The sequence below is a fragment of the Sinocyclocheilus grahami genome, unplaced genomic scaffold, assembly GCF_001515645.1.
Source record: "Sinocyclocheilus grahami isolate Dianchi unplaced genomic scaffold, SAMN03320097.WGS_v1.1 scaffold441.1, whole genome shotgun sequence".
NCBI classification, from domain to species: Eukaryota; Metazoa; Chordata; class Actinopteri; order Cypriniformes; family Cyprinidae; genus Sinocyclocheilus; species Sinocyclocheilus grahami.
The window spans coordinates 725,558-733,434 of record NW_015505620.1 but is presented as its reverse complement, the minus strand read 5'-3'; the positions used below and the strand labels follow the sequence as shown (position 1 = coordinate 733,434).

General features: G+C 38.2%; 1 long non-coding RNA gene across 1 annotated transcript in view; it reads right to left on the bottom strand.

Moving 5' to 3' along the window:
• The window catches only part of LOC107552113 (uncharacterized), a 2,918-nt gene extending 2,460 nt beyond the window's left edge, over positions 1 to 458 (bottom strand). Inside the window, exon 1 of the long non-coding RNA XR_001604834.1 lies at positions 396 to 458. This is a non-coding gene — a long non-coding RNA (uncharacterized lncRNA). The remainder of the gene's footprint in view (positions 1 to 395) is intronic.
• Positions 459 to 7,877: the final 7,419 nt, after the last annotated feature.

Here is a 7,877-nt window from a genome sequence, read left to right as displayed (position 1 = left end):
GGCGTCTGGAAGCCGCTCTTTGGGGGGGGGGGGCTCTGTCACGAATCCTGTCCATGGACTTCTGTTCAATCACCACCAGAGTTCACCCTTTCATTACATTTACTCTCGCACAACACAAACTGTTGCATATCACCCCTGACTACATATCCCATTCATTGCACTGATTGCACAGCTGTTTCACTGATTGCACACAGCACTGATTGCACAGCTGTTTCATATCACTCACTCACTCACTATATAACACTCACTCAAACTACCATTCTCTGCTGAGTATTGTTTAACCTGTTCCCTGTTCCGAGTCTGTGTTTCCTTGTTTTGCCTTTGCCTTGCCTTGCCTGTTTTATCGGTTTCTGATCCTCGTCTCGCCCCTGTGATTCTGTCTGCCGATCGTTGACCTACGCTAGCCCTAGGACTATTCTTGTGTTTTGCCTGCCTCATACCTGTTTGCCATTGTTCGACCCTGCCTGTTATGACCACGTCTCTGAAATGAAAGCTTTCAGACGGATTCACATGTCTCACGTCTCGTCAACCCCGTTACACAGACACACAATTTTAATTTTTTTTGTTATTTAACAAATACTCCGTAATACCCCTCAATCAACAAGACAACTATGAGGGCTCAATGGACCCTTCCCCGAAATGCTGGCTAACACCACAAAAAGGCAGAACAGGCCTCTGGTTCCATGGCAACCAATGCTGATAAGCCTGGTTTTATTGCTCAAAGGAATGCTGGCAGAGCAACTCTTAATTCATTTATCCTTAGGAAAGACACACAATGCCCATAAAAATGGACTCTTCTCTAATTAATTCAGGGAAAAACTTTTCTGTGACTGAACACACATCTCCTCAGGACATTGTGTAAACCATTACTGTTCTTGTATATTGTCTTTTGAATTGTATACGTTTTTTGTGTGTGTGTGTGTGTGTGTGTGTGATGATAGATCACTAGTTAATATAACCCCACCGATACCATGTTTGGTCTCTATGAATTTGTCTTTGGATTATCTAATTGAGAGTGTATATAATATGTGGATACCTATAATATGTGCAACATGTTAGTATTCTAAGAATCTTTAATAGTTTGCATATCAACATCCAATCCAGTTCCATATCCAAATTACCATGCTCTCAGACAAAGGGTCATAAAACTCCCCAGTATTTCCAACCTCCCGCTTGGAAATCCTGAGAGGTGGGACTTAAGTATAATTTGCACCTTTTTACAAAGGTGTGTTTGAACTAAGAAACTGATGTTTCCTTCATGCTGTAGATCTGCTGAATATCAAATTGTACCATAGCTTCATGTCTTTATTTCTCTTCTCTTTACTGCTTAAGCTTTAACCCCTTTTCCTATGCCAACTGTGTGTGTGTGTGTGTGTGTGTGAGAGAGAGAGTGTATGTTAGACTAGTTTAAGTGTTTATGTAGTTAATAAAGTCTTACTTGTATCACACTTGAGGTTGTTCATTGTTTGCTCATAACTGGAATCCCTAATCATGCAGATTTGTGCTACATGCTCGGAGTAGTATTGTACAATAAGAAAGTTATTTTCCTTGACCAGGAAATTAACATTCTTAGAATTGACAGACAGTTGACACTGAGATGTCAAGTAAGTACTTACAGCGGATCTAAATATTTATCATTAATTGTAACTTGTTATAATTAATTATTCATATTTCCCCTTTGAACTGATTTCTAGTTTAAGTGTTTATGTAGTTAATAAAGTCTTACTTGTATCACACTTGAGGTTGTTCATTGTTTGCTCATAACTGGAATCCCTAATCATGCAGATTTGTGCTACATGCTCGGAGTAGTATTGTACAATAAGAAAGTTATTTTCCTTGACCAGGAAATTAACATTCTTAGAATTGACAGACAGTTGACACCGAGATGTCAAGTAAGTACTTACAGCGGATCTAAATATTTATCATTAATTGTAACTTGTTATAATTAATTATTCATATTTCCCCTTTGAACTGATTCGCTACATTATTGTTAATGTACATAATGACTTCATCCTAGGCTGGAAGATTGTGTATTTTGCATCTTTCAGCACAACGTTTGTCTTTCTGTCTGTATGCTTGAGAGCTAATAATAGCCTATAGATCGAGCTTTCTCTTTCCGTTTGCTGTTTTGTCAAACACCGTATCAAACTCATAGACGCAACTTTGTTAATTCCTGAAATTAACTTTTAGATTTAACTGTTTTGGACTGCTGTCTTGAACTGGGTGCAATACCTGTGAGTTGTCCTAGACGCGGTGCTGCGTTTCTCGTCCGGTGTGCGACTATACCTTTAGGCTACCTTATGTTCTTACTCCACCAATGTATTAAATGTGCGTCCTTGAAAGTGTGCCGTTTTCTAATGTATTTACTTTAACTTATAAGTATCAATGGTTAAATCGATGTTTGACATTTAATTGTTTGATCAAAACTATTGCTATATGGGGACTCTATAGATAGAACCATGTACGAGCTTTATTTACACACGGTGTGGTCAAAACAGGCAAGGTCAAGATCCAGCAAACATTGTAATCCAAGGCAGAGGCAAAAGAGTAATACAAAAGAACAGGCTCTGGTCAAAATCCAAGTGAGCAGTCCAAAGTACAAAATAAACAATATAATGGCAATGGCAATGAAAACGCTTGGTAGAGTCCGCAACAGCAAAACAATACTTTGCAATGTGAAAGTGAAAGAGTGCAATTTAAATAGTCCTTCTAATTGGAAACAGCTGTAGGTGGCCAACTTCATATTACAGCTGGTGGCCAACTTGATATTACACATCACCTCCTGTTTGTTGCTACCACATGTTTTGAGTTTGAGCTCCGTCAAATTAATTCTTTATCGTCTATTTTTATCTTAAAATCAATTTTATACACCATCATTTCCGTTTCTATAATGTGTGAATATATCCCCTATCGTATTCTTCAACAAAAACAATCAGAGGGCCTTGTTATCACTAGTTTTTTACATTTTATTTCCCAAGTCCGCTATTAGCTTATAGCCCGTTAGCATCGCCAGTGTGGTTGCCGCTAATCTCGCTTACATTGCTAATACTCTATTTACACACATTTTCATTGTTTTACTCACTTTTGCTTGCTTTAATGGTGGATGTGTGTTTACCTTTGAGTGCAGGTGAGGACACGTTCGAGCTGCATTCAGTGATAGAAGAACGATAGAAGTACTTGTGCTGTCCAATCTATAAATACTGTGTCTGTTCCCCGAATAGTGAGGTCAAAATATTAATTTAATTCAGGCTCTAGAAAAAATCTGATCCTGATTAAATAAAAAAAAAAGCGAAATAAATGAACAAAAAACATTTTTAAAGTTTGGGCTCCTAAACATTAGATCACTCGCACCCAAAGCAGTTATTGTAAATAAAATGATCACAGATAATAGTTTTGATAATTATATTGGTCTAAATGAGTCTACTCCACCAAGCTACTGTTATAAGCATGAACCCCTTCAGACTGGTCGTGGTGGCGGTGTTATAGTGATTCTCAATGTTACTCAGAAGACAGGATACAGGTTTAACTCATTCAAAATACTAATGCTTAATGTTACACTGTCAGATATGCAAAAGAAATCTATCGTATCTCTTGCTCTGCCTACTGTGTATAGACCGCCAGGGCCATATACAGATTTCCTAACAGAATTTGCAGATTTCCTTTCAGACCTATTGGTAAATGTTGATGAAGCACTAATTGTCAGAGATAATGGGCACTATCTTTTCTAATACATTAGAAGCTGTTGCCCCCATCAAATTGAAAAAGGTTAGAGAAAAACGTACTGTGCCATGGTACAACAGTAATACCAATTCTCTCAAGAAAGAAACTTGTAATCTTGAGCGCAAATGGAGAAAAAACTAACTTGGAAGTTTTTAGAATTGCGTGGAAAAACAGTATGTCCAGCTATAGACAGGCTCTAAAAGCTGCCAGAGCCGAGCATATCCACAAACTCATAGAAAATAACCAAAACAATCCTTGGTTTTTATTTAGCACAGTGGCTAGTTTAACAAATATGACACCACCCAATCTAAATATTCCCGCACAGTTTAATAGTAATGACTTTATGAATTTCTTCACTGATAAAATAGATAACATCAGAAATACAATAACAAATTTAAATTCTTCAGTGTTTAGAACTTCAGCTTCATTCATCGCACCCAAAGAAAAACTGCAGTGCTTTACAAATACAGGACAGGAAGAGCTAAATAAACTTATCACTGCATCTAAACCAACAACATGCCTGTTAGATCCTGTACCCACTAAATTACTGAAAGAGTTGCTACCAGTAGCAGAAGAACTGCTTCTCAATATTATTAACTCATCGTTATCATTAGGTCACGTCCCAAAACCATTCAAGCTGGTGGTTATTAAGCCTTTTATTAAGAAACCACAACTAGATCCTAATGAACTGGCAAATTACAGACCCATTTCAAATATTCTGTTTATGTTTAAAATTTTAGAAAAAGTTGTTTTTGCTCAATTGTGCTCCTTCCTGCAAAAAATTAAGAAAAAGTTTCAGTCCCCACCATAGCACAAAACTGCACTTGTTAAAATTACAAATGACTTGCTTCTTGCGTCAGACCAAGGCTGCATCTCATTGCTAGTTTTACTTGATCTTAGTGCTACGTTCAACACTATAGACCAGGGGTGGCGAACTCCGGTCCTGGAGAGCCGCAGCCTTGCAGAGTTCAGCTCCAACCCTAATTAAACCTCACCTGCCTGTAGCTTCCTATACCGTTCATACCTTGATTATCTTGTTCAGGTGTTTGATTAGGGTTGAAGCAAAACTCTGCAGGGCTGCGGCTCTCCAGGACCGATGTTCGCCACCCCTGATATAGACCATGACATACTCATAGATCGATTACAAAACTATATAGGTATTCAAGGGCAGGCTTTAAGATGGTTTAGATCCTACCTGTCCAATTGCTACCACTTTGCTTATTTAAACGGGGTGTCATCTCAGTTATCACCAGTAAATTATGTTGTCAGTGTCTGTTGTGGCAGTGTGAACATGTTATTTTTCATAAAATTCTAAATCCAACAGCCTACTTGTTTGTTGGCGTTTGCCTGTGCTGTGTGAATTGGCCTTTATAATTAAATAACTAGAACTAAGGCTATGTTTACATTAGTGCGTTTTTGCTTTTAAAATGCATAACTTTTGCTACGGTGTTTTTGACCCTTGAAAACGATGGCTTGGCTGCCCACATTCACTCTGTGTATCCTTAACAACCATGTAAACAATAACATGGAAATTGAACTGCAAACTTTCCTGGCTTTGTTGCCGGTTTTAGCAGCAATTGTACAGCTAAATTCAATATTTAATAATATATGTGCAAGAGGCAAGCTGTTCGTAGAGCAATCGGCAACAAAGACGTCCATGCTTTTCCTCGCCACCATGCTCATTCTTGTACCTGCCAGTGACTAGCAACCAACTTTCTGTTTACACTTTTACGCGCATGCCCAGTGTGCATGAATGGTCATGTGACATGCATTTTTGGTTGTGTAGAGTGGACGGAGATCGTTTCTGAAACGCAGTGAAAAAGCCAGTGTAGATGAGGATCGTTTTAATTTTAAAATGCCATTTTAAAACAAAACTGCACTAGTGTAAACCGGGCCTAAACTAGACACATGAGGAACACCTAACCAAGGAAACAAATGAGAACATACTAAGACTTTTGCCTCAGTAAACTCCTAATTTGTTGTTTATTAATAGTTAGTGAGATAGTTGTTAAAGGGGTCATATGACGTCGCTAAAAAAGAGCAGTATTTGGTGTAATGAAATGTGTTTATGTGGTTTAAGGTAAGAAAAAACACATTATTTTCCACATACTGTACATTATTGTTTCTCCTCTATGCCCCGCCTTTCTGAAACACGTCGATTTTTACAAAGCTCATCAGTCTGAAAAGCGAGGTGTGCTGTGATTGGCCAGCTATCCAGTGTGTTGTGATTGGCCGAATACCTCAAGCGTGTGACGGAAATGTTACGCCCCTCACCATACTGTGATGCCGTGTCCCGGAGCGACGAGACAAAAACATGAAAACCCATTACAAACGAGGCTTTTGTTGCATCCAGTGGGGACATAATTACAGATTATAAAACTTACTGTCTTTTTACGCATTGCATTGCATCGCATCGCATCGGAACAGTGTTGTAAATACAACTTAACCACTGATTTCTAGTCGTGTCCTCTTTTGGAAGACCAAACAAAGTAGTTTCGCTTTCACAACGAAGCACACAGCGTCTTCACGACATGGCGGCAGCAGCAACAATACTACAGCGAGAATAAAAGTTACGCCTTCTTTCTTTGCGTGAACATTTGGGCGGCGTTATGCAAATCTTCCCACACAGTGATGTAGATATGTGGGGGCGTGTTTGAACGAGGCGTTTTAGGAGGGCGTGGACGAGTCTTAACTTTTATAAAGAATATCTCTTTGGGTTTTTTAGACTTTGCGACTTTAGGGATCTTATCTATTCACGAACAGCTTGTAACACTCCAAAGAGAAAGGAAAACTTGAAATTGCATCATATGACCCCCTTTAAATGGGTGGTCAATCAGCTTTTTTCGAAGGCTTGATTGTGTTTATTGGTTGGAGTTCATGCTTCATTTTTTTGAATTTACATTATAAAATATGTACTTACAAAATATTTCACATATTTTACCTTTATTCTTAACTGCTGTTTCCGTTCTCATCAAAATCTGTTGAGTTCCTGGTTCTATGAAGCCTCTCCCTCAGAAATACGCAATCAGGATCAGATTGGTTAGCTGGCCCAGTGTGTTGTGATTCGCTAACCACCTAGTGCACGGTGTCTTGATAACGTCACACCCCCTTATGGGTAGCTGTGTGTTCCCGGGGGACAGGGGTTATGCGAACATTGGGGTTAGTGCTTGTTGTAGTCCCTAGCAGCATTTTTGTAGTCCTTAAACAGCGATTTTTTTAAAGGAAAACATCTCCCTTTGCATTGAACTTTGAGCTCTTTATAGCTATTGTTTGTGCTCTAACAGCAACATTTCACACTAACTAAAGTAAAAAAAGTGAAATCATAATCAACCATGCCATTAAGTTTAGATATTGGGGAGATGCCACTGTAAGAGGGAGGGAAAGTTAGGCCTATTTTTACTAAAGATTATGAAAACACATGCATTTAATAATAATAATAATAATAATAATGTGCAACGATAAACCATTAATAAATAATGAAAGTCCATTTTAATTTCATGGTGACTTTCATTTGAAAAAGGCATGTCATCCTATACGCTAGATGGCGCACTGACGACTGTTGTTACAAAAATGCATCAATTCGCTTCAGGAGGCCTTTATTACCGTGTTGGCCCGAATATAAGACGACCCTGATTATAAGACGACCCCCCTTTTTCCAGATGTACCTTTTGGAAAATGGCTTTTAAAAACCAAATCTTGTTTTTTCTCAGTAAAGCACATTTTGTCTTCAATTATTTTCATATTGCATATTTTTCCTATTTTAATTTTTGTTTTGAAAGTATGGTAAAAACTGGTCAAATGTACCAACAATCTCATTTAAAAAATATACACTTTTTGATATGCCATAAAAAAAAAAACGGTAGCCCATCTGAATTAGGACATTTAGGCTATCCACCAAAATCTTATTAACAGTAGAAGTTAAATCTTACTGTCGTCTTCAAATCTGGGTACCGTCTTACGTTTTAAAATCACAAAGAGAGTTTGGTCGCATCAGGCTAACGTGACAGTCACGACTCATGCAGCTGTAAGCTTTTCTTTTTCTTTAGTTTTTACTCGCGATCTTTACAACACGCGTTACATTACATATTTCACGACACACTCGTTTCATGCGTATTTGGCGCCACCTATTGTTGTGGGTGTATTATTGACATGTCAAA